This window comes from Lactuca serriola, chromosome 9 (genome assembly GCF_051521515.1).
Source record: "Lactuca serriola cultivar US96UC23 chromosome 9, Lser_US96UC23_V15, whole genome shotgun sequence".
In the NCBI taxonomy this organism is placed as follows: Eukaryota; Viridiplantae; Streptophyta; class Magnoliopsida; order Asterales; family Asteraceae; genus Lactuca; species Lactuca serriola.
The window spans coordinates 82623185-82648163 of record NC_136416.1 but is presented as its reverse complement, the minus strand read 5'-3'; positions in this window follow the sequence as shown (position 1 = coordinate 82648163).

The following is a 24979-nucleotide window of genomic DNA, read 5'->3' as shown; positions in this document are numbered from 1 at the left end:
TTAACCTTGTTGTAGGTCTTACATCATATTCGGAGTAGAAAAGTCTTTGACAACATGTAGACTTAACTAAAAGTACTTACAGTACAAGGGAGTCATACAGTACAAGGGAGTCACATAGAAAGTACTACACAGAACATAGACAGGAACACGGTTCTTTAAAACAAAGAAGAAAGTAAGGTATCTCCTACTGGCGACGGTCACCCCTATGGTGAACCCTTAGTTCGGCTAGTTGATGTTCCATATCAAGTATGTATCTTTCGTACACCCTCTAGCGTACTTGGAGCTCTATGACTTCGGCTCGGGTTTCAGCTAGTGCTTGCAGCAGGGTCTCATGGTTTCTCTCAGATATCTCACTTTTGTGATCAAGGCGATTGGTGCGTGTGAATACCCAAAATTTATCCCGTCATTTTTAATCTCATCGTCCGTTAATAAAACCCGCTTTATTAATTGTCCGTTAACCTTTTGGACTAGGTTAATTAAATTGGGACTTTTTATGACTTCGTAAGGGTTGGAACAAATTAGAAACACCCTCAATAATCCCTTGAAAAGTTTTAGTTACAACCAAGTCAAAATACGACCATTTAATCGGGTGCGACCAAAAGCCCCGTTTAACGTCAGTATCGGGTAGATTTCCACCGAGCCACAAAATCAAACCCCTATATAAGGGTGAGTTAACCTCATTTACACCCTTTTCACTCTCTCTCTACACTCTCTCTACAAGTTGCTTTCGATCCAAAAACCGCCCATTTCGAGCCCCAAACTAGTAAGTGGTCTACCCTAACTTGTTGTTTAGCTCATTTAACATGCAAATTCGTGTTTAAGACATCCAATATGGGCCTAATCATGTGTTTATGGCCCAAGCACACTCTTGGACCGTAAACACCCATAAGTGGGGTTTTGAAGCCCCAAAACCCTTCCAAGGGCTTAGATATGACTTGTAGACTTGCATGTACGAGCATAGAACACCAAAACCTTATCATATGAAGAGTAAACTTGAGTTTACGGCCCAAGAACACTATTGGACCGTAAACCCCTCTTCAAGGGTCGTGAACACCTTTTAAGGTGTTAGAATTGCCCTCAAACACTTCCTATGACTTGGGTAAATGTCTAGAACCAACCACCATTGAAGTAGGGGCTTTAAACATCAATTAAACCTAGGACTAAGGAGTTTACGGCCGCAAATCCCCCTAGGATTAGTCCATGGGCCGTAAACTCCCATAAGGGGGCCAAATGATGCCCTAACTTCTCCATTTGACTTGGAAAAATGCATAGAACTTTATCACCTTCCATTTAAGACCTTAATACACAAAAGGAAAGGGCATGTAAGAGTTTACGGCCGTAAACTCCTTGTTTACAGCCATAAACTCCTCAACTTTGTCCATTTGATGATTAAACCACTTCCTATGCCCTAGAATTTAACCTAGCCTAACTCCACAAGTGATATAAGGCCTTTTAGCATCCAAAGATACACCACCCATGAGTTTACGACCATAAACTCATGGGGATATGGTCTTATGGCGAAAAACTCCATAAAGAGTTTACTCTTGAAGAGTAAACTCCCTAACAAGGCCATACACTTCCGTATTGCAACCCAATAGCCTCCTAGCACTTGACCAAAGTGTTTTCCGCACATTAGGATGCGTTTACGTGTTTAAATTAATATTATAAACACTAATTGTATGTAAACATATGCCTCCATATGTTAATAGGTCACTAAGTGTGTTCAAGTCTTCACTTGACACCGAGCACCCAACCGGCACCTCCATCCGATCCACTTACAACAGGTGAGTTCATACCCCTGAATGAACCTTTTAATGATTTTAACTGCTTTTATAGGGGGAAATACAAGTTGATCTATACAGTTATTATATAAATTACATGTGATTGATAACTGTATAGCAAAATGGATTTTCGTATGTTATATTGTGTTATCCAGCTTAAGATTTTCCAGTCTCGCTTTCAACTCTTGTTAACAGTTTTTCCAAAGGTTTTTCTTCACTTAATCTGTTTTATACAAATCATTTTCAAAGTCGTTATGAAAGGTTTTTCAAAGGATTCCAAAGATTTTCAAACTTGTTTTACATACTGACATCAAGTCGTAAATTTCTTATGTGTAAAGTTTTCTTCTATGCTTTTACTTCTTTAAATGCATGCCTGTATTTGTATAGTTATATAAATAATGTTTAAAGGACTTAGGAAGGCTAGTTTGCCCTATTTCCTTTTCCTTGTTTGGATGTGGTCTGGTGGGTATCGGTTATCCGTCCGAAGGTCGTTTAAACATTAGTTATATATCATGTATAGATATACAGACATAAAAGTTTCTATCGGCCAGTTCATTTCCCTTGGGTAGCAAGGGAATCCTCCCACTCGTCATTCATAGATCAGAGACACTACTAACTATTATAGGAATAGTTAGAAGATTCTAACCACTCTTCCTAGTTTAGAGAATTCCAAAGGAGTCGGTTCATTCGTGAAGTCTATATCGTTATTCCAGTACTCACAATAGAATTCAAAATACGAGATGTATCTTCAAGACACGGATCTCCCCGTCGTCAAGTTGGTAACAAGAGTCTCCTGGAGGGAGAGCGGGCATTGTGTGTATAGATCTATACGGGACTGACACTACCGCACCCTAACTGCTAGCTACAGTCCACGACCTACCAAGCCAAAGGGTGACAAATGTCACATTTATTCCAACGCTTGCAGGGCGTCAATTACTCTAGTGTCAATCAGTATGGTTACGAGTATCTCCATGTTTACCTTATAATTCATGGCCTTAAGGTAACGAGAATTTAACACTGTATTCTTGAAACAACCCACTTAGGATTTCCCTTTGTTTTAGACCTTGCTAGCTGTATCGTTCATTTGATACTGTTTGGGGTCTGTGTTTCTTTGTTTTAGACCTTATTAGATGTATTGTTCATTTGATATTGTCTGGGGTTTGTGTTTCTTTTTTTTTAGACCTTGCTAGCTGTATCGTTCATTTGATACTGTCTGGGGTCTGTGTTTCATTGTTTTAGACCTTGCTAGCCGTATCATTAATTTGATACCGTCTGGGGTCTGTGTTTCCTTTTGTTAGACTGAGCCAGGCGTATCGTTTATGCGATACTCTCCTGGAGTCTATGATTTCTTTTGCCTTAGTCAGCAGTATAATTGTTGAGGCATATGTTATTTTCCCCTAGTATTTTTACTAGTGATATTCTCCTACTTTCTTTAAAGTTAAATACCGTATTTTTGTAATGATAGGATTTAAGGGAAAATTACTCTTTACAACATTACTCTGTCGAGTTTTGGTAGAAGACTGCTTTTATTTAGAAAATATAGGATTTTCTGGAAAGGACGCTAATACACCGTAGATTCTAAACTACTACTTTTCATAAAGTTATTTTGAATAAAATGCGTACTTACACAAATGACACTAAATACTTATGAACTCACCAGCATTATAAAATACTGATACTCGCTTTCAAAATAACTTGTATTCTCATGTCAGCAATAGACAGGTACACCTGGGAGCTTTTGTGAAGCCAGCCTAGAACCGAGCTGCATCTATACCAGTTTCTGAATTATTTTGATGTCGCTATAAAATGTAACTTGTGTAAAACTATTACTATTAATGCAATGGTTGTTGTACTTTGATTACTATACTGCATATGTTGTGATACTTGACATGACGTCATCCACCCTAGAACGTTTCCGTCGTTCCAGTTTTGGGGTGTGACAGATTGGTATCAGAGCATTGTTTATAGTGAGCTCAGTATATCAATTCATAAAAGATATACCACCTATCAATACATAGTGACAAAACACTCTGACCAAGAATTATACTTTAAAATATAACCATATTTTACCAAAGTACAAGAACATCCAAAACCTAAACACTCGAACAAAATATCACAAGAAGAACAAGAATAAAAGTCTTCGGATGTTGAGCATTATCGTCAAACGTGGGCAGTTATGTAATCGTAAGCTGGAATAAATGTAACCTGATCAACTACATTTATTCGAGATGCGATGAACGTGTGCTTGGGAGTGATAGTGGTGTTGCAACAAGTTTGAAACTTACCAAATAGGAATGCTAGAGCCAAACATAAACTTTAAAATACTATGGGAGTATTTTGGATTACTAAAAGATTCACATTAATCCCAAAATCACATTCAGAAGTTAAGAAACAAACAAGAAATTAAAATACCATAAGGGTATTTTAGGATCCATAGATAACCTTGTGTGAAAAACTAAAAAGATCCTTATTGATATACCTATGATTACAAAGAGTATACTTCCAAGGTTATATATAATAAGGATCCCATAGACTAAGAATGTGTGGTTTCACTCTACTTCCTTTTCCTTGTTTAGATGTGGATATAGGGTAGTATCACATATTCGAAGGCCTATCGGATCTAAGCTATATATAATTTTTGTACCCTATGTAATTTTAGCAGGACTCGATATGGATCACCCAGTGAAATGTTAATAATCTCTTAGGATTCTTTAGACATTTCCATTCTCGCACGAACCCTGTAGAAAACCCTATCCACTTCAGTGTTCGACATAAGAGTTGATTCAAACCCATAAGAGGTTCATTGAGAAGATTTCCAGTTTGAAAATAAATGGACCAAGACAAGACCATTGAAACCACCAAGTGCCTATACCTTTTTAGGGACATTGGTGGGGAATTCGCCTAAACTTCCGAGATTTCCAGTCATCCATCATGAAGTGATGACACCCAGAGTCAAAATTGGAAGTAAGACAGAGTAGATATTCAATATGTCTATATGAGAAGAGAACCTTAGGTAACTACCCGAAGAAAACCAACGCCGGTCCCAGTCAAGGATATGAGGTAGACAGAGGGAGCCAGTACATGGAACCCGAGAAGTGTCTTTTCCTCTTTATTGTCGCGCTAATACACCCATAAAATAATACAATATAGTGAGTTAGTGATTACACTACTCACGCTATGTGTTAGGTAAATCGCCTTTTCCCGTCGCAAGTAATACGATTAGATCGGATCTCAAAACCTCGATTGAGAATGTTTAGCCATAAGCCTTCATGAGCCTTTTCTTCTGTGATTTCGTTCCAAACTTCCCTCAAATCTTTCCACAGCCGGAGAGTGAACCTTTCTAGCATAAAGATAACTTAGTAGGAACGATTCCCATCTTATGGTTTTCCGATACTCTTACTCCTACCTTGATACCTGGACTGCATCATAGGGATGTAGGTCGACACTCAGACAACCAATATCCGAGGCGCGGGAAAAATTTATGCCTAATATAGTAAGGATAGATACGTCCAGGGTTAACCACCATCTCTCATCAGCTTGAGTTCCTTTCCGTGTAGGAAACACCATGCCTCCGAAGAAGTGTAACCAATCCACTGGCAAAAAACCTACTCTCCTAACCGATAAAGCTACATTTGAAGCTGCAGTGTCGGCAGCCGTAGCAGCTGTCATGGCTCACCTGAATGCTAACAACGCCAATGTTAGCAAGAGCCCTATCGGGATTCCCAATCCTAGCAATGGACAACAGCAACCAACACCTGTGTACCTAGCCACTCAAGAACCTCAACCAACTCCACTGAAGAGAAAGTTCAAGAATGAGGAAGGAAGTACCTCGGCTCAAGGACCTTTCGAAGGGCAATGAGCTGAGACAGTCAATACCCCTGCCAACCCTTCCATCCCGACACCTAGGAGACCATACCTAGGAAACCTTCCGCACTGAAGTCAGTGTAGCTACCATCACCATGGATTATGCCGAAAACTCTTTTGTGCTAGGTGCAACAGGAAGGGGCATACCGCTCGCGTCTGCAGAACCCCGATTGAGTTCATCACATCAACCACCAATGTGACGACCAATCCAGCTTGTCGTCTATGTGGTGAGATTGGGCACTTCAAGAGGGATTGCCCAACTGAAGGAAACGACAAAGGCGCAGGAGGAGTCTAACTCTAAATGCCTAGGGAGAAGCATCAAGGAACCCGGTGGATTTTGGTACGTCTCTCAATCTCAGATAACTAACCGAAAACATTAAAAGGCTAATTCTAATTGTAATTACTCTCCCGAAAAGGCAAAAGTCACAAAACTATTATAAAATTTTAAATTTCATCAGGTAAAGCTATAATGGCTCGATATATACGTTAAAGCCATGTATAATTAAGATGGATAGACCTAGAGTGAGTGATGCTGCCTCATTTCCTGTTCCTCGTTTGGTTGTGGATTTAGGGCGGAGTCGCTCAGTCAACAGTCCTCCCCACCTTAATTATACATGACTAGTATATGTTAGGCGATTATAGAAAGGCCTCGTGAGAATCCATACATGAAAAGTACACTATTCAGAAACACTCAGGACCCTCTATAGTTTCGCGTCGACTCTATCGATCGAAGTATCCGCGACAGTGATACACAGGACGAAACCCGAGACGCCTAGAACTTGTGTGCCCGTTCAGCACACGGCTCTATCAACCCTCATTCTATATCATGTCGATGTATGCCAACTTCGATGCCCCTATCAATCATGGTTTGACTTAGTGCAACCATGTGTAAATCCCTAGTGCTGTGTAAAAAGAACTTTCACCGTAGCCATTTCGGCAAATAAAGGTTCTTCCGAACCTAAAAATAATAAAACCTAATGCAATCTGTCAGTCGTCCCTCTTTTCTCAAACCTTCTGAAGTACCCAGGAGAAGGGTACCGCGCGCTATTAACCAACCCCCCTTCTTAGACAGATAGGAAACGAAGCGAAAGACACTGCAGGTATTCCAGAAGGAGATAACAACCCAAAACCTACTCCGTAAATCCCCCAGAAAGACCCTTCGCACCTCACAATCAGGTTCGTGAAGCTAGAGGAAAGAACTCACAGGACCGACTACTATAACTGAGTATATGCATTAGAGTGGCATATAATTGAGATCAAAAAGATTTAAGATGTGTGCTTCCTCCCTACTCCCTGTTCCTCGTTGGGTTGTGGGTCTGGGGTGGAGTCGCACAACTGAACATCTTTCCGACCTCAATTATATACGGATTGCATTCACCAAGTATTAGTGGTTAAGCCAGGTATGAGCTCTACCACAAAACCTAAAGTAGAAACTCTTCATCCTATCCCATAGAATAGGAACTAGAGTCAAGAGAACCACGACGGGTTGAGCTACTATAATGACCACAAATCCGAAATTGTTGTCATCCCGGTTAAACCAACATAGTAGCTAACACCCTCAGTTGGTAAAGAAATATGATTCGTAAGAGTCAAGGACATTGACTACGACCATCCATTCACGCTTAATCCCCCGAATTAAGCATCTCAGCAGATATCCGGGAAACCAGGAAGCTACGATAAGTTAAACTCTGAGAAGAGTGGATGAGAAGATTAGAAGTTCCGAGTAACGAAACCCTATACTTCTAGACTTAACCAAAAATCAAGAAAACTCAGAACCCATGAAAGAGTAGTTGCAGAAGATGATCGCACTACTCAGGCACTTCGTCCACCCCGTTACCGACGAGTAGTGCCTAGGACACTCTGCCTCCCCACATGGAAGAAGTCACCGTTGCCCTGTAGACGATAGACTGTATTCTATGAAGTGAATACTAGAATGCCAAGAACCACAGGATAACCTCCGCAGCCAAGAATGCTTGAAAAACGTGCGAAAGTAGGTGGCATTAAGCCTTATAACTCAGATCCAGTAGAGATTATGGACTTGACACCAGTCTAGGTATTAGTCGATGGGTTATACAAGAGCACGCGCTTTCTGCAACTGAAATAAACTGACACCTTAGAGATTAGGGCATGTCTTAGAGACTCAGGGGACTACTAGGTGTTCTGAGAATACTATCTCACACAGAAATAGTAGAACCACCTCCCGAGATAGTCCAACACTTCAGAAAATCCCTAAAGACTGAGTTAGCCCTGAGCAGAGCTTGCTGTTCATGAAACAGCAAAGCAAGTTAGAGCATGATTCTTTCTCGTTAGGAATCATATTGTGAAAGCGTCAACTAGACGATGATGAGAAGTTTAAAAACTTTCTAAACAATCGTCTGGTAAAACCCTCTCTCCCCGACCCTGATAGTTCTGTTAGAAACATCTCAAGAACCAAAAGTGCAGGTTCATTTTGCACTAGGTTGAGATAGTCACCCTGCAGCAAACAGATACCCGTAGACATTCAATTCATCCGATGATCTAGAAAACCCCTGAAAGCCAATAGACAGGAAACACGAATCCAAGGACAACCCGAGCTTTCTAAGAACCAACCTGAAGGACTACGCTCCCAGTATGAGAGAACGTTTGGAACTTCAGAATGGCGATCACACCAGTGATGATCTCGCCATAGAAGTACACTATGTTCTAAGTACCAAAAATCTCTACCCTTCCGAGAGCATAGGACCATCCGAAATTCTTCACAAAATTGGTCCAACCCTTGTTAGACCACGACCTACTTGCGGAAATTCCATAAGTTTCACCCCAAATCAATCCACTTCTTAGACTTGAAAAGTGTTGCCCGACGTCACTCTTTGTACCCCACTCATCTTGATAGAAACCATTGAGAACCCTAACTTCATAGATGCACCTGTAGGAATCACTAACTGAATGAAGCGGGATCCGCATCCCGTAAGTGAAGGCTTGTTAGAACGCTAAGCAAAGGCCAAAGTTCACTTAGGAGTGCGAGGACCAACCGAATAGGAAGTGCCCTCATACCTCTACCCGATTGTTCATGCCTACTTCCTTGCCTAAACCCTAATTTCGGGGACGAAATTCCTTCTAACGGGGGGATGATGTGACAACCCAAAATTTATCTCGTCATTTTTAACCTCATCGTCCGTTAATAAAACCCGCTTTATTAATTGTCCCATAACCTTTGGACTAGGTTAATTAAATTGGGACTTTTTATGACTTCGTAAGGGTTGGAACAAATTAGAAACACCCTCAATAATCCCTTGAAAAGTTTTAGTTACAACCAAGTCAAAATACGACCATTTAATCGGGTGCGACCAAAAGCCCCGTTTAACGCCAGTATCGGGTAGATTTCCACCGAGCCACAAACTCAAACCCCTATATAAGGGTGAGTTAACCTCATTTACACCCTTTTCACTCTCTCTCTCTCTCTCTACAAGTTGCTTTCGTTCCAAAACCACCCATTTCGAGCCCCAAACTAGTAAGTGATCTACCCTAACTTGTTGTTTAGCTCATTTAACATGCAAATTCGTGTTTAAGACATCCAATAGGGGCCTAATCATGTGTTTACGGTCCAAGCACACTCTTGGACCGTAAACACCCATAAGTGGGGTTTTGAAGCCCCAAAACCCTTCCAAGGGCTTAGATATGACTTGTAGACTTGCATGTACGAGATAAGAACACCAAAACCTTATCATATGAAGAGTAAACTTGAGTTTACGGACCAAGAACACTCTTGGACCATAAACCCCACTTCAAGGGCCATGAACACCTTTTAAGGTGTTATAATTGCCCTCAAACACCTCCTATGACTTGGGTAAATGTCTAGAACCAACCACCATTGAAGTAGGGGCTTTAAACATCAATTAAACCAAGGACTAAGGAGTTTACGACCATAAACCCCCCAAGGATTGGTCCATGGGCCGTAAACTCCCATAAGGGGGCCAAATGATGCCCTAACTTCTCCATTTGACTTGGAAAAATGCATAGAACTTTATCCCCTTCCATTTAAGACATTAATACACAAAAGGAAAGGGCATGTAAGAGTTTACGGCCATAAACTCCTTGTTTACAGCCGTAAACTCCTCAACTTTGTCCATTTGATGATTAAACCACTTCCTATGCCCTAGAATTTAACCTAGCCTAACTCCACAAGTGATTTAAGACCTTTTAGCCTCCAAAGATACACCACCCATGAGTTTACGGCCATAAACTGGTCTTATGGATGAAAACTCCGTAAAGAGTTTACTCTTGAAGAGTAAACTCCCTAACTAGGCCATACACTCTCGTATTGCAACCCAATAGCCTCCTAGCACTTGACAAAGTGTTTTCCGCACATTAGGATGCATTTATGTGTTTAAATTAATATTATAAACACTAATTGTATGTAAACATATTCCTCCATATGTTAATAGGTCACTAAGTGTGTTCAATTCTTCACTTGACACCGAGCACCCAACCGACACCTCCATCCAATCCACTTACAACAGGTGAGTTCATACCCCTGAATGAACCTTTTAATGATTTTAACTGCTTCTATAGGGGGGGGATACAAGTTGATCTATACAGTTATTATATAAATTACATGTGATTGATAACTGTATAGAAAAATGGATTTTCGTATGTTATACTGTGTTATCCAGCTTAAGATTTTCCAGTCTCGCTTTCAACTCTTGTTAACGGTTTTCCCAAAGGTTTTTCTTCACTTAATCTATTTTATGCAAATCATTTTCAAAGTCATTCTGAAAGGTTTTTCAACGGATTCCAAAGATTTTCAAACTTGTTTTACAAACTGACATCAAGTCGTAAATTTCTTATGTGTAAAGTTTTCATCAAAGTTTTCTTCTATGCTTTTACTTCTTTAAATGCATGCTTGTATTTGTATAGTTATATAAATAATGTTTAAAGGACTTAGGAAGGCTAGTTCGCCCTATTTCCTTTTCCTTGTTTGGATGTGGTCTGGTGGGTATCGGTTATCCGTCCGAAGGTCGTTTAAACATTCGTTATATATCATGTATACATATACGGACATAAAGGTTTCCATCGGCCAGTTCATTTCCCTTGGGTAGCAAGGGCATCCTCCCACTCGTCATTCATAGATCAGAGACACTAGTAACTATTATAGGAATAGTTAGGAGATTCTAACCACTCTTCTTAGTTTAGAGAATTCCAAAGGATTCAGTTCATTCATGAGCCTATATTGTTATTCCAGTACTCACAATAGAATTCAAAATACGAGATGCATCTTCAAGACACGGATCTCCCCGTCGTCAATTTGGTAACCAGAGTCTCCTAGAGGGAGAACGAGCATTGTGTGTATAGATCTATACGGACCTGACACTCCCGCACCCTGACTGCTAGCTACAGTCCACGACCTACCAAGCTAAAGGGTGACAAATGTCACATTTATTCCGACGCTTGTAGGGCGTCAAGTACTCTAGTGTCAATCAGTATGGTTACGAGTATCTCCATGTTTACCTTATAATTCATGGCCTTAAGGTAACGAGAATTTAACATTGTATTATTGAAACAACCCACTTAGGATTTCCCTTTGTTTTAGACCTTGCTAGCTGTATCGTTCATTTGATACTGTCTGGGGTCTGTGTTTCTTTGTTTTAGACCTTACTAGCTGTATCGTTCATTTGATACTGTTTGGGGTCTGTGTTTCTTTGTTTTAGACCTTGCTAGCTGTATCGTTCATTTGATATTGTCTGGGGTCTGTGTTTCATTGTTTTAGACCTTGCTAGCCGTATCATTCATTTGATACCGTCTGGGGTCTATGTTTCCTTTTGTTAGACTGAGCCTGGCGTATCGTTCTTGCGATACTCTCCTGGAGTCTATGATTTCTTTTGCCTTAGTCAGCAGTATAATTGCTGAGGCATATGTTATTTTCCCCTAGTACTTTTACTAGTGATATTCTCCTACTTTCTTTGAAGTAAAATACTGTATTTTGGTAATGATAGGATTTAAGGGAAAATTACTCTTTACAACATAACTCTGTCGAGTCTTGGTAGAAGATTGCTTTTATTTAGAAAATATAGGATTTTCTGGAAAGGATGCTAATACACCGTAGATTCTAAACTACTACTTTTCATAAAGTTATTTTGAATAAAATGCATACTTACACAAATGACACTAAATACTTATGAACTCAACAGCATTATAAAATGCTGATACTCACTTTCAAAATAACTTGTATTCTCAGGTCAGCAATAGACAGGTACACCCGGGAGCTTTTGTGAAGTCAGCCTAGAACCGAGCTGCATCTATACTAGTTTCTGTATTACTTTGATGTCGATATAAAATGTAACTTATGTAAAACTATTACTATTAATGCAATGGTTGTTGTACTTTGATTACTATACTGCATATGTTCTGATACTTGACATGACGTCATCCACCCCAGAACGTTTCCGTCGTTCCGGTTTTGGGGTGTGACAGTGCGAATGGTATGCATTTTTGCATTAGCATTAACCTCTTCGATACGTTGGAGAGCCGTCCTGCCCTGAATTTCGTTTTGGGCAACTCTACGGATCAGGATTGATAGAACTCTGTCTGCTGAGCTCCCTTCGTTTACGTTGTAGAAGCTTCGGTCTCCATTAAACGGCATAGGTTGATCTTGCTCTTCGCTCCATGTTTCCAAGCATTCTACCCAAGGAGGCGTCAGGCCATGAAAAGCGGGACGAGGGTTAGGATTTAGAAATGGAGCTACCGGGGGTAGGTTCTCAACCTCGGGTTTGTAGTTGTCACCATTCGAAAGGTCTTCAGCATGGTGATCATGCAAAGGGATTGGATGATCATTCTCGGGTTCTTCTCCAAACCATCCAACATTGCCTTCGTTCGGAAGGTACAGGTTGCCGTGGGGATGGAGTCCAACCATGTTATCCACGCGAGAATTGGGGTAAGGAAGTAGTTATTAGACGAACTAACTAGATAATTATTAAACGATCTTCATTAGTTACATCACTATTTGTAAAGTGCATACCAGTTATATGTAATCAAAACAGGATAAGCCTTCAAATAAGTGACCTTAACTCCAAATTCACAAGGAACAGAGGTAAAGCAAAATTTCACAGATTCTAAGTCTATGACATCCTAGTTACGTATAACCTTAGTGCATCCACTGAGCAACTATTGACCTAGTAATGAAGATCTTTTTAGCTCTCAAGTAAGTAATTATAGTGACACGAAATACTCCTATAGTACTTTAGACTTATGTTATGTTCTAGCGTTCTCATTGTGGTAGTGTTGGTAAGTTTTTAGACTTGTTGCCACATCACAACCATTCTTGGGCACGTGCTAATCACTCCTCGGACCAGCATAGTTGATCAAGCTATGCCACTCCCAAGACTGACCATACATCCCCATGCTTACCTGTTATATTCAACAATCATAATACTTTTGTTCTTGTCATTGTGACACGGATTTTAGTATGAATGCAGGCACATATACTTAGTTAAATATTTTATTATTTAAAAGTATAAACTATTGGTCAGAGTATTTTAATCCCATTGTGTTTATAGTTCGTATATCTTTTATGGGTTGATACACTCAATTCACTATAAATAATGCTCTGATACCAATCTGTCGCACCCCAAAACCGAGAACGGCGGAAATGTTCTGGGGCGGAGGACGTCAAGTAATGTATCACAACAATGTAAAGTAGTAAACAAGCAACAACATCATCCATTGCATTAATAGTATAATTTTAATTACAAGTGTGTTCTTTCATAGTATAAGACAACATAATAACTAATCAAAATAAAAGAGGAGTCTTGATTTCTCCGTCTTCACAAAATCTGGTCGTCGTACTTGTCTATTTGTGACCTGAGAATACAAGTTATTTTTAAAACGAGTATCAACAATAAAGCTGGTGAATTCATAAGTATTAATGTGTCTTTGATTTGTAAATACTGTAAAGTAAAGACTTGTAAACATTTTGAGAAAAAGATGAAAATGTTTGTAAGTAATCGTAAACGTTTGAAAACCCTAGGAAATCCTATATTTCTACTAGTATAAAAGTAGTCTTCTACCAAGACTCGACTGTTTTGAAAGTAGTCTTCTACCAAGACCCGACTGTTTTGTAAGTAATTGTAAACGTTTGAAAACCATAGAAAATCCCATATTTCCTACTAGTATAAAAAGTAGTCTTCTACCAAGACTCGACTGTTTGGAAAGTAGTCTTCTACCAAGACCCGACTGTTTTGTAAGTAATTGTAAACGTTTGAAAACCATAGAAAATCCCATATTTCCTACTAGTATAAAAAGTAGTCTTCTACCAAGACTCGACTGTTTTGAAAGTAAGCATCACTGTAAATGTGACGATTTTTCCCTGTTTAACTATTATTATAAAATTATAGTCTACCTCGTCGTTTATGCGTATGAGTCGCAATATAAAGGTAATGAGGAAAATAGTCTATCTATATCAAATATTTCCTACCTCGTCGTTCATGTGAATGTGTCACAAAAGCATTAGGATATTCACGGTGTGGAAACTTGTCGAACAGTACAACCGTGGACACCCGTCGACGCTCCTTTTCCCTACTGTGGCTAACAGCTTTGGGTGTGGAATGGTAAGTACTGAAACATTTGTAACAAATCCTACGAAATAGTATCTATTAAACGTATTAATGTAGACGTATTCATGTAAGCGTATCTCTATAAACGTATTCATGTAAGCGTATCTATGTACATGTACTCATGTAAGCGTATCTATGTAAACGTATTCATGTAACATGTAATGTATTAGTATAGACTCATGAATGAACTGACTCTTGTGTGATTCCTTGTACTTGGAATTGTTAAGTAGTGTTTCCTAACTATACCTATTATAGTTACTAGTAATGTACGAGTATAATCGGAAGTATACCTTTGCTACCCAAAGGTACTGAACTGACTAATGGAACCTTTATACCTATATATGTATACATGATATATAATTAATATTTAGACGACATTCGAACGAGCAACCGATGCCCTAAGGCCACATCCCAACGAGGAAAAGGAAATAAAGCAAGCTAACCGTCCCAAGTCCTTTAAACATTATTTATATAACTATACATATCTAGGCATGCATTTGACAATTTAAATGCATAAAAGAAGTTTTGTAAAACCTTTGAAAAGTTTAATATTAAGAAACGATGACCTGTTGTCAGTTTATAAAACGATTGAAAGTATTTTGTTTGATAAGACTGTTTAAGTATAAGGAAAACCTTTGTTTGAAAACACCTTTGTAACAGAGTTTGAAAGGAAACTTACAGTATGTAAGACAGTTTGATAAAGAGTTTTAAACATGTAAAAATGTTTAAGAAGGTCATTTGAAGAAATACGTTTGGTAAAATAGTTAACGTATAGTAAATCCATTTACATGCTAGTTATTAATCACATGTGATTGATATAATAACTAAACCTGATTCAACTTGTTCCCCCCCCCCCCTAAAGCATTTATAAACATTAAAAAACATTTAAAAGGTTAATTAAGGGGTATGAACTCACTTGATTGATTGAAGAAGTTAGACGAAAAATCGAGCATAACTTCGACTTGGAAAAGTTGTTTTTTCTCGGGAATCTCGGAAATTTCGGGAATCTCGAAAATCTCGGGAACACAAAACCTTCCTTCGGAACTTGAAGGTGAAAACCGGGGCTTTGGGAGGGCTTTGGGGGCTTAAACGCAGAGTTTCGGCGCGAGAAAGAAGAGAACTGAGCAATGAAACTCGGAGCCCTTGAAATCTATTTATAGGGGCATATTTTGGGTGCCACGTCGTGGAAAAGGGTGTGCCACGTCGTGGTGAGTCAGCCTTATCCTCTTCCATTGATTGGACGCTCTCAGTTACTTGTCGGGTCGCGGCCAACTGTGCCACGTCGCGGCTAACCTGACAGCCTCGGATTTCGGGTCTCGAACTTGTGAAATCCGTAACTTTCGCGTTCGAGCTCCATTTTTGACGTTATTTATATGCACGCGTAGGTGAGAATATAATCTACAACTCTCGTTTAGTCTTCATCAACTAGTTTTGACTTTATTTTTAATTATTTATTTTTAAAATGTCGGGACACAAAAAGTCCGTTAAAATCCATAACTTCTTTATCCGATGTCCGTTTTCGTCAGACTTTTTACCGTTGTGCTAATATTGTTGAGAACTTCAATTCTAGTTTAGTTTGTTTCGGCCAAAAGTCTCTCGATCTCTATTTCGAGTTTTTAGCTGTCTACTGCTATATCCGGATCTTGGAAAAATCATAACTTCCTCATACGAAGTCAGATTTGGACGTTCTTTTTACGTATGTTTAAGGTTTGATGATATCTACAACTTTAATTTAGATACCTAAGGCTAAAAATTATTGTATTAAAACTTTATGTTTTACGTCTATCAGTGTTGCCGGTTTTGCCGAGAATCTTCGGTTGGTGATAACTTCTTCGTTATAACTCAGATTTTAGGGTTCTTTATATGTACGAAAACCTTGATATGATTCCTACTACTTTATTTAACCCAAATACGATTTTAGGAAAGTTAAATTTTGACCTAAATTTGACTGGTGTTACATTTTATTGTCTCAAAATATCGGGTTGTCACACCATAGAACTCACACACATAGTTAACTCAAATGGAATGGTACAGAAACTAGAGTATGTCAGTCACGATAGGTTATAAACCTCAAGTCGTGCGATAGTGATGATCAACTAGGTTTATTCTTGAATTTGTTTTTGAAACTTTACACGACATTTAAGACTCTCACTGACTCCTTGACATATAAGGTTCTCTTATCAAGAATCTTTTCTTGATAAACAAATATTCAAGAGTTAGTGTAGCTTTTATCAAGACAAAACACTTCACAAAATTGGTCCTAGTTGGTCTTTGTCTTATCCAATACATCATAACCTACCAATTTCAAATGTGCAAGAATAAGAAAACTTTTCCAAATTCCACATTTGATGAGTGTTATAAACCTACTTAAGACTTTTCACTCAAGTCACAATCTTGACTCTAAGACTTGATATTGGAACAAATTATGATTGACTTCTTGATTTAACCATTTCTATAATTCTCGATTCCTCTTCTTAGACACACAATTGTACTAAGACTCACTTAGAGGATCAATTGAGACATGGTTCTTAATCATTAAGACTTATCATAAAACACAATAAAAGGTAATCTCTCTTCTTCTTAGAATAGAGAAACTTTTATCTTTCTGCCTACTTGATTCTTCTTATTTGTTCTGCAATTGATTGAAACTCTTTCAATCAACTCAAAATTATACTTAATCTTACAAGTATAACCATATTTACTAAACTTTCGGAAATCATGACGAATATCTTTGTCATTCTTGTGGTAGACTTGATCAACATACGACCTAGTGTACTTGATCTCCTAGTCCTTCAATTGACACTTTGTCAAAGAATTAGTCTAAATTTCCCAAATGTGAAAGTTTTTCATTCATCATACAATACACGTTGCATGATTCCAAGTTTCTATCCACTTGAAACTTGGGTGATGAGAAACTCTCACTATTTGGTAAAATCTCGACACTTCCACAAATAACCTAATTAAGAATCAAATCCATTATTGCAAATAATAAAAACCTTGAAACATCAATTTTTCATACACGCCATTGCAAGGATAAATAAATAATATAAAATTAAAATTTATTTTATTGCAGAAAAATTTGTCCTTACAATGCAATTCAATTGAAAAACTATGTTATTACATATTTCTTAGCAATCTATTCTAACTCCAAGTAGTAGCTCAAGAGTCTAATCTTCAAGCAATGCGATCGAAATCCATTTTTTCACGATTAGATTCAGCTCACTTCTTCCCTTAAGCTTCCTCTTTTTTCGTCGATCCTACAAAACATAAAATGTAATCTTATCACATCATGTATTAAGAATCTAGAATAAGAACTTAAAAGAGTTGGTTCATGGATTTTACCTAAAGTAGAGTCATACGTCTTGACTCTCCCATCTTTTAGATCTCTCAGGTAAATATGGCAGCTTCGTCTCCAATGCCCCTTCTTTTGGCAATAAAAGCAAACGAACTTTTTTGGAATTATACATGGAACTATCTCAGAGTTTACCTTTTTCTGGATTTCCAATGTCACCATTCTCAATGTCCATTGTAGTTTGGGAGTTTGATTCACCAGACAAATTTGCTTGACCAGCACGCCAAATCATTGTTGATTCAGCAGCTATAAGCAAATATGTGAGATCAATGAGGGTCACGTCATGATCCATCATATAGTACTCTCTAACGAATTCATGATATGATTCATGAAGCGACTGAAGAACCCAATCAACAGCCAACTCACTTGAAATCTCGACACCCAACATCCTTAACCTATCAATGTGTGACTTCATCTCTAAGACGTGTGCACACATAAGTTTCCCATCTTCGTGTTTACTTGCCAAAAGGGATTGAGTGATCTTGAACTTTTCAAGCCTTCGTACTTGTGGGTTAGGAAGAATAATTAGAGGAGGAAGTGAAGCATGATCTCGTGTTCCTCGATCGAATTGTGGAATATCATCTTCATGTGGAAAGACCATAGTTGTCATACTTTGACATCTACAAAACGGGAGAAAAATTCAAGTTAGTTGATTGATTGAGTCCTTAATAAATCACCCAAATGAGATATTAAGGCTAGGACCCAACACAATATTCCACAACTTGGGAGAGGGAGTAACCCAAATTGCAGAACATTTGAAGGTAAGTGAATGACGATTCACTAATTTTCCACCATGAAAAACGAAAAAGAGATTAGGTTTTAAATGCATTGAAAAATTCCTAGATCCTTTGAGATTCATTGAACTTTTCAATGGTATGTTTAAATCTCGATATGCCCCTCGATTTGTGACTGGGATGCCGAGGATCACAAAACAGGGTGTGAATAACCATGCAAACTTACATGGTGCCCCCAATGTTACACTCACCTATTCGATGTTCCGGTTAACCACACACGCTCCACCGAACTATGACAAACATTAAGTCGCCCTTTGCTACCTTTGCTTAGAACCATTTAGTGTGCCGGTTAACCACACACTCTCCACTAACGTCTTCGCAAGGGCACAAAGTGTAATTTCATGGAATTGCATCAATTCACTTTTGCCTAAAGTAACTAAGATTGGGAATTTTGTAAGAACATTTAGTTACTTTATACTTCATTATACTTTTAATGGAAAGGGTTTGCCCTATTCTACCCGTTCGGCTAACGACCCTCCACCAATCAAGGAAGTGGTGGGTGAGAGTGGACACCCATTAAACGGCCATTTTATAGGTCATAACCTTATACCCCCCTTATAGACCGGGTTCGTGAATGAGGTCTACTAACGGTAAGACTAGCAGTTTAAGTTATACATATATAATATTAGACTTTTAATGTTATATATAATATAAGGGTGTATTTTACGCTTTTAAAATACTAGGTGGTTTAATTTAATAAATTACACTTTTAATTTGATAAAATATAAACCATATGATTATGGATTTATTAACTCTCTTTTAATTATACTTTTAATTAACTTAACAAAACCATAAGGGTGTAATTTGAACTTTTCAAAACTAGGGGTTTTATAATTTAGACTTTCAATATTAAACCTTTTAATCAAACAATTTAAATTCCAAAACTTGAGGGCAAGTTTTGAAACTTTTCAAACAAATTAGGTTTTAATTTTATTCAAAATTTTCGAAAAATTAAACCCTTAAATTTCAAGATTTTAAATATTAAAACATTGATTTAATAATCATCCAAAATTAAAAAATTAATTTTAATTATTAAATATTGTAGGATTATCTATTAAATTAAACAATTAATTTAATCTAATCCCATATCCCCTAAGATTTGAAAATTTATGGAATAGGATAATCCATAAGATCTTTAATTATCTATTTAAGGAATCAAGGATAATTACAAGATATGACATTATCCAAATCCCTAAAATTTAAGAATACTATCTAAGGGACAAGGCAAATTTCGAAATTCTAGGGTTAGACAACCCTAAAATCGAAATTTTGGGGCCAAAGAAAAAAGTTTAGGAAACCCTACCAAAAATTTCGAAATCTAGGGTTTAGAAACCCTAATTTCGAAAATCAAGCCTCCAGGGTTTATTAGCCATAAACCCTAATTGTCATATTCATACATTTGTATCAAATCTAATTGAAAACAAAAACCTAAGGCTCTGATACCACTGATGGGTTTTATACAAACAATCCTATGTGTGCATGCAACCCTAATTGGATCTATGTTCTCACTATTAGACATACAACTTTATGAACACAAAAAGAAACATGGGATACTCCTATGATTTTCGAAATCCACAAAGGAGAATAGAATACATACCTTTTGTTGTTATATAGTAATAACAACTAGTTCCTTGAATTTACTTAGCTCTTGAAAGCAAGTACCACAAGTGTAGTACCTCTAATGGCTCACAAACACACTTTGGGTGAAAGGATGAATATGAGAGAGAGGAAGGGAGGCAAGAGGCTCTAAAATTCGACCCTAATAGGGTTTCTCCAAGGGTTTAACGAATTTAGTGCCTTAGGGTGCTATTTATACTTAAGGCTAACTCGGGTTTCAAGGTGGAAACCCTAATCCCTTAGCTTAGGGCCTAAGCAAGTCCATGAACTCCTTTCCTTAAGCCCTTGGACGACAAATCCTACATCCTTATAGTATTTTCGTTCAAGCCTTAATAAAGGTGATCAAATAGCCCAAAGTCTCAACTATCAAATAATTACAAAACAGCCCCTGTACTTTTAATTAATTCCTTTAATCCCGAAATTAATTCCTAATTAATATCTGATTAAATACTAATTAATAATATGATTCCAAATTAATATATTATTCATATAATGTATTAAAAAATCATATTTATACCCCAATTTATTATTATTAACAATAAACCAGCCTATCTCCTCAACAATCATCCTATCTAGTCACCAGTGTGAAGGCAACCCAAAAAGACCATGCTCACAATCGGGTCAAGTACATACCAAAATAGTTATGGACTTAGACACTAATTCAACACTTAGAACATTAAGTGGCTTGATGCTATAACCCATGGAAGTTTATGCGTATCATGATCTATGGTTTTTAAGCTTTATTTTTTCTGAGCACATTTGTAACCAAGAGTTTCCTACTTTTCTTTTACTTTAATCATTATATGAAATGGTGACCATCCTAGTTGCTTTATGTACCCGAGAGGCTATATCATAGGTTCAATCCTCCCATAAAATAACATAGGTATCACCATTAAGATATTTCACTTTGTGTGTTGATGTTTTACTCTTGCTATATAGCACCATTAGCCAATCTTGAAAAATAAAAACATTTCCTAGGTGTTGTTGAATAGTAGGTGCCTTTTGGATAAAAGATGGTTAAAATTATAAAAATAAATAAAGGTAATTTGGTAAAATATTAGGCCTAATGTTAAAAGAAAAAGAAAAGCTCATCCTAAAAAAGCTACCAAATGATAAAAAAAAAAAATAAAACAAAACAAAACAAAATGGTATACTTTGATATAAAATGGTCGAAATGTCCTTATGAGTATTCTATGGTAGTCTGACCATGTATGATATGTTGGATTTTTTTAGTTGTTATGAGTGGTATCTACTATTATGAAAATACGTGACAACTTGGTGCTGTAAAGTATGCATGGCTTTTTAATCTTGGAAAAAACACAATTTATTTTGGGTGATTTTGTAGGGGAGGAGGCTTCAAGGATACTATAACTAGCGGTCTAGATAAAGTGTTGTCCCCTTGGTATTTTTTTCAAGGGATAATGACTTAAAAGGGTAATATATTTTCCGATTTGTACACATTTGGTCATTGAGTTTTTTTTCGTCCGCATTTACCCATTCAACTTGTTAAACTGTACACATTCAGTCCTTATGACCGATTACTCCAGGTTAGCCAGGAAAAATGACTTAATAGGATAATATATTTCTCATTTTATAAACATTCAGTCCTTAATATTTTTGTACACATTTAGTCCTTAATATTTTTTTTGTTTCAAAATAAGTCATTTTTATTTTTGTACACATTCAGTACTTATGAATGTTTTCTTTAGATTTTTCTCACGACATCTTACGTGGGACAATCATTGATAAAGTGTATGGGGTTGTTGATGTTGATGTGTAATGTATCATTTTCACAACCAAAAAATTTCATTTTTAAATAAGGCAAAACTCCCTAATTAAAAATCCATTATTAAGAAAAAAAAAGTTTATTCCAAAATACATTTATCGAAAATCAGAGTAATATAAAAAATGTAGAATCCTCAAAATTGTTGATGAGTGTGTACAGTCATGCATTCTCCTTCTCACGACCAACGATAGAACCTAGAAACAAAAACAACTGGGTAAGCACACAAAGTTTATAGAGTTTCCCCCAAAATACCCAATACAACAAACGTATTATCATGCATAACGGACTCACACTCATCATATTGGAATACATTGGCCCAATTTGTCATCGGACCGGAATGCCAACATGCAACCGGTCCAATTAGTCATCGGACTGGATTACCCAGGGTTTGTTGGCATGCCGCCTTAATCCAACCGCTCTTCTCGAGTCTCCGTGCCTACAGCTTATAGTCGGCCCGCACCATATATCTTGGCCTACAACATATAGCAGGACCACCTCAACCTATCCCACCACCATATGGCTATCCTGCATAAGATGTCGTGAGAAAAATCTAAAGAAATCATTCATAAGTACTGAACGAATACAAAAACAAAAATGACTTATTTTGCAACTAAAAAATTATTAAGGACTAAATGTGTACAAAAATATTAAGCACTAAATGTGTACAAAGTAAGAAATATATTACCCTATTAAGTCATTATTACCGGCTAACCTGAAGCAGCCAGTTATAAGGACTAAATGTGTACATTTTAACAAGTTGAAGGGGTAAATGCGGACGAAAAAAAACTCAGTGAATAAATGTGTACAAATCAAAAAATATATTACCCTTTTAAGTCATTATCCCTTTAAATAATAATTAAGTTCAAGATAATGCTTCGTACATCATTAGGTATAGTCACATCAAAAGCTTCTTTGACTGTTATTTTTCTCACCTAGCATTAACAAACTTTGAGTTCACTACTTCTTTCAAGAAAATGCCAAAGATTTCCAATTCATTGTAGAAAGGGAAAATAAATATTGATCATTATGAAGATGGTGAGATCATCAATCAACCTCTAGGTGTTGTCTTTCAATGAAAGAGCACGTGGGGACGGAAAAAGAAATACTTCTTCCATACTGATGATAAAGAAAGATATTCAAATTAGAATCTTTCAAGTGTCTTACTCTATATCAACAAATGCAAGAAGAACTCAAATGAAGATAGGGCATAGATAAGGAAGACTATCACTTGATACATGGAAATAAGAAGAGTTTTGTTGCAAGTGATAAAGACGCTACTCACAGTTTGAACATTTGATATTGATCACAAAGGGGGAGATTGTAGAGTCAAATATGTTATGATATATCAAAGTCTTAGGTAGTAGTCGAAGTGTCAAATATTTTGTTAATAGTCAAGGTCTTCATGACTCCGATATTATATGTATTTTATCAGGTGTTTTTATAGCTTCTCTTTAACTATCAAAGTCCTGATATACTTTTTGTATCCGTCGAGTACACTATAAATAATGTAGGTACCTAAGTCATTTGTAACTTTTGCAACTTGTGCATCGTGCTTATTTTCTCTCACAAATGTACTTGTACTTTTTCTAGATAATATGAATTGAATCAAGATTTTATTTACATCTGGTGTTCATTTTAAATCTGATTTCATTTACGATTGATTTCTTAACACCTCAATCATAAATATAATGAACTAATCCCATGTGAAAATACTCTTACCGAACTCTGAAGTCGATTGACAGATCAACAATTTCCCATCTCAATCAAAGACAACCGACCCCATACCGCGAGGTAAGTATGCTCTCTATATCTGATTCTCACCTTGAGTAGCTCAAACGCTCATCTATTAAGATCCTTGGCGCTTCTACAAGGAACTATTAACCACAATGAGTACCTTGCCCATCAGATTCCTGGTGTGAGGACAATACATGTGTCCCTGAAGGTATAAAATTGACAGCAACTTGCGCTATACTCACGATCTGACCAATCCTTGAATTCCCCTGTGACCAAGGAGGAAGGATCCTTGAGAGACGCAACAAGAAATCTTCCTAATCCATAAATTCCAGGCTTCTAACTTTCAGATTTGATTCCTTTAATGTTTAATGGATACATTTCAACCTTTATCCCTTAAGAACCTCCCAGCAACGAAGATATAAAGCCCTAGATCATAAGATATCCAAAACACACTTTTCTTCCTGCATTGAGTAAGGAAAGCTCTTACATGCACTCCCTACTCCACCAAATGACTACATCTGAACCCACCATCGAGAAAAAGCTCAAGAGTTATCCAACTCTATGCAACAAGCCTTAAAGGGAACAAAAGTCATTAAAATGGAGCATACACCAAATACCCATAGATCCAAAGAGAAAATGCAATAAAACTTGGAACTTTATGATCTATATGGTCCCGAAGGTAGGTGAAAGTTGAAATCTTGAATTTCCAAGCTTCAAGCAAAGGAATATTGTAGAGTCTTCTGACGTATAGTACGGAAACCATAAAATTAAAGTGGCCAAAGATCCTCAAGCAGAATACCTAGTTTAATTATGGATTCCTTGTCTCCGATTCTTATAAAGTTGGCTAGCCATGAAAGCAATCTTGAGATCATGCTTCTATCTATTAGGGCTCTAACTTATCTCTATGACAATCATCCTCAACCCTTTGCTTTAATTATACGACATGATGGAGTTACAATGTAACACCGTAAATTTTCAAACAAATTTTTCATTTCAAAATATAGTATTTTCATTCAAAACAAAGCATAAACATCTCAAGTGTCATGTGAAAATACAAATCATCTAAATCCCAAGATCATAAAAACATCCTTCAGTGTGTACAGATCACGCCGGCGCCTTCCCACGGTCCTCGCTAGTACCTGAAACACATACATAACAACTGTAAGCATAAATGCTTAGTGAGTTCCCCAATATACAACTTACGCACATACGCCTTTCCAGGCCCTGACCTTCCGGTCCATGTGTCTCAGGGGACTTCCGTCCCTGCTGGGTAAACCTTCCGGTCCTACCCACGCCGACCTTCCGGTCCATAACACAACGCCTTCCGGCCCATATCATAATCGCCTTCCGGCCCATAACATAATGCCTTCCGGCCCATAATATAATCGCCTTCCGGCCCATAACATACACAACACGTATAACAAATAACTTACCACATATAGCACATATATCACATATCATAT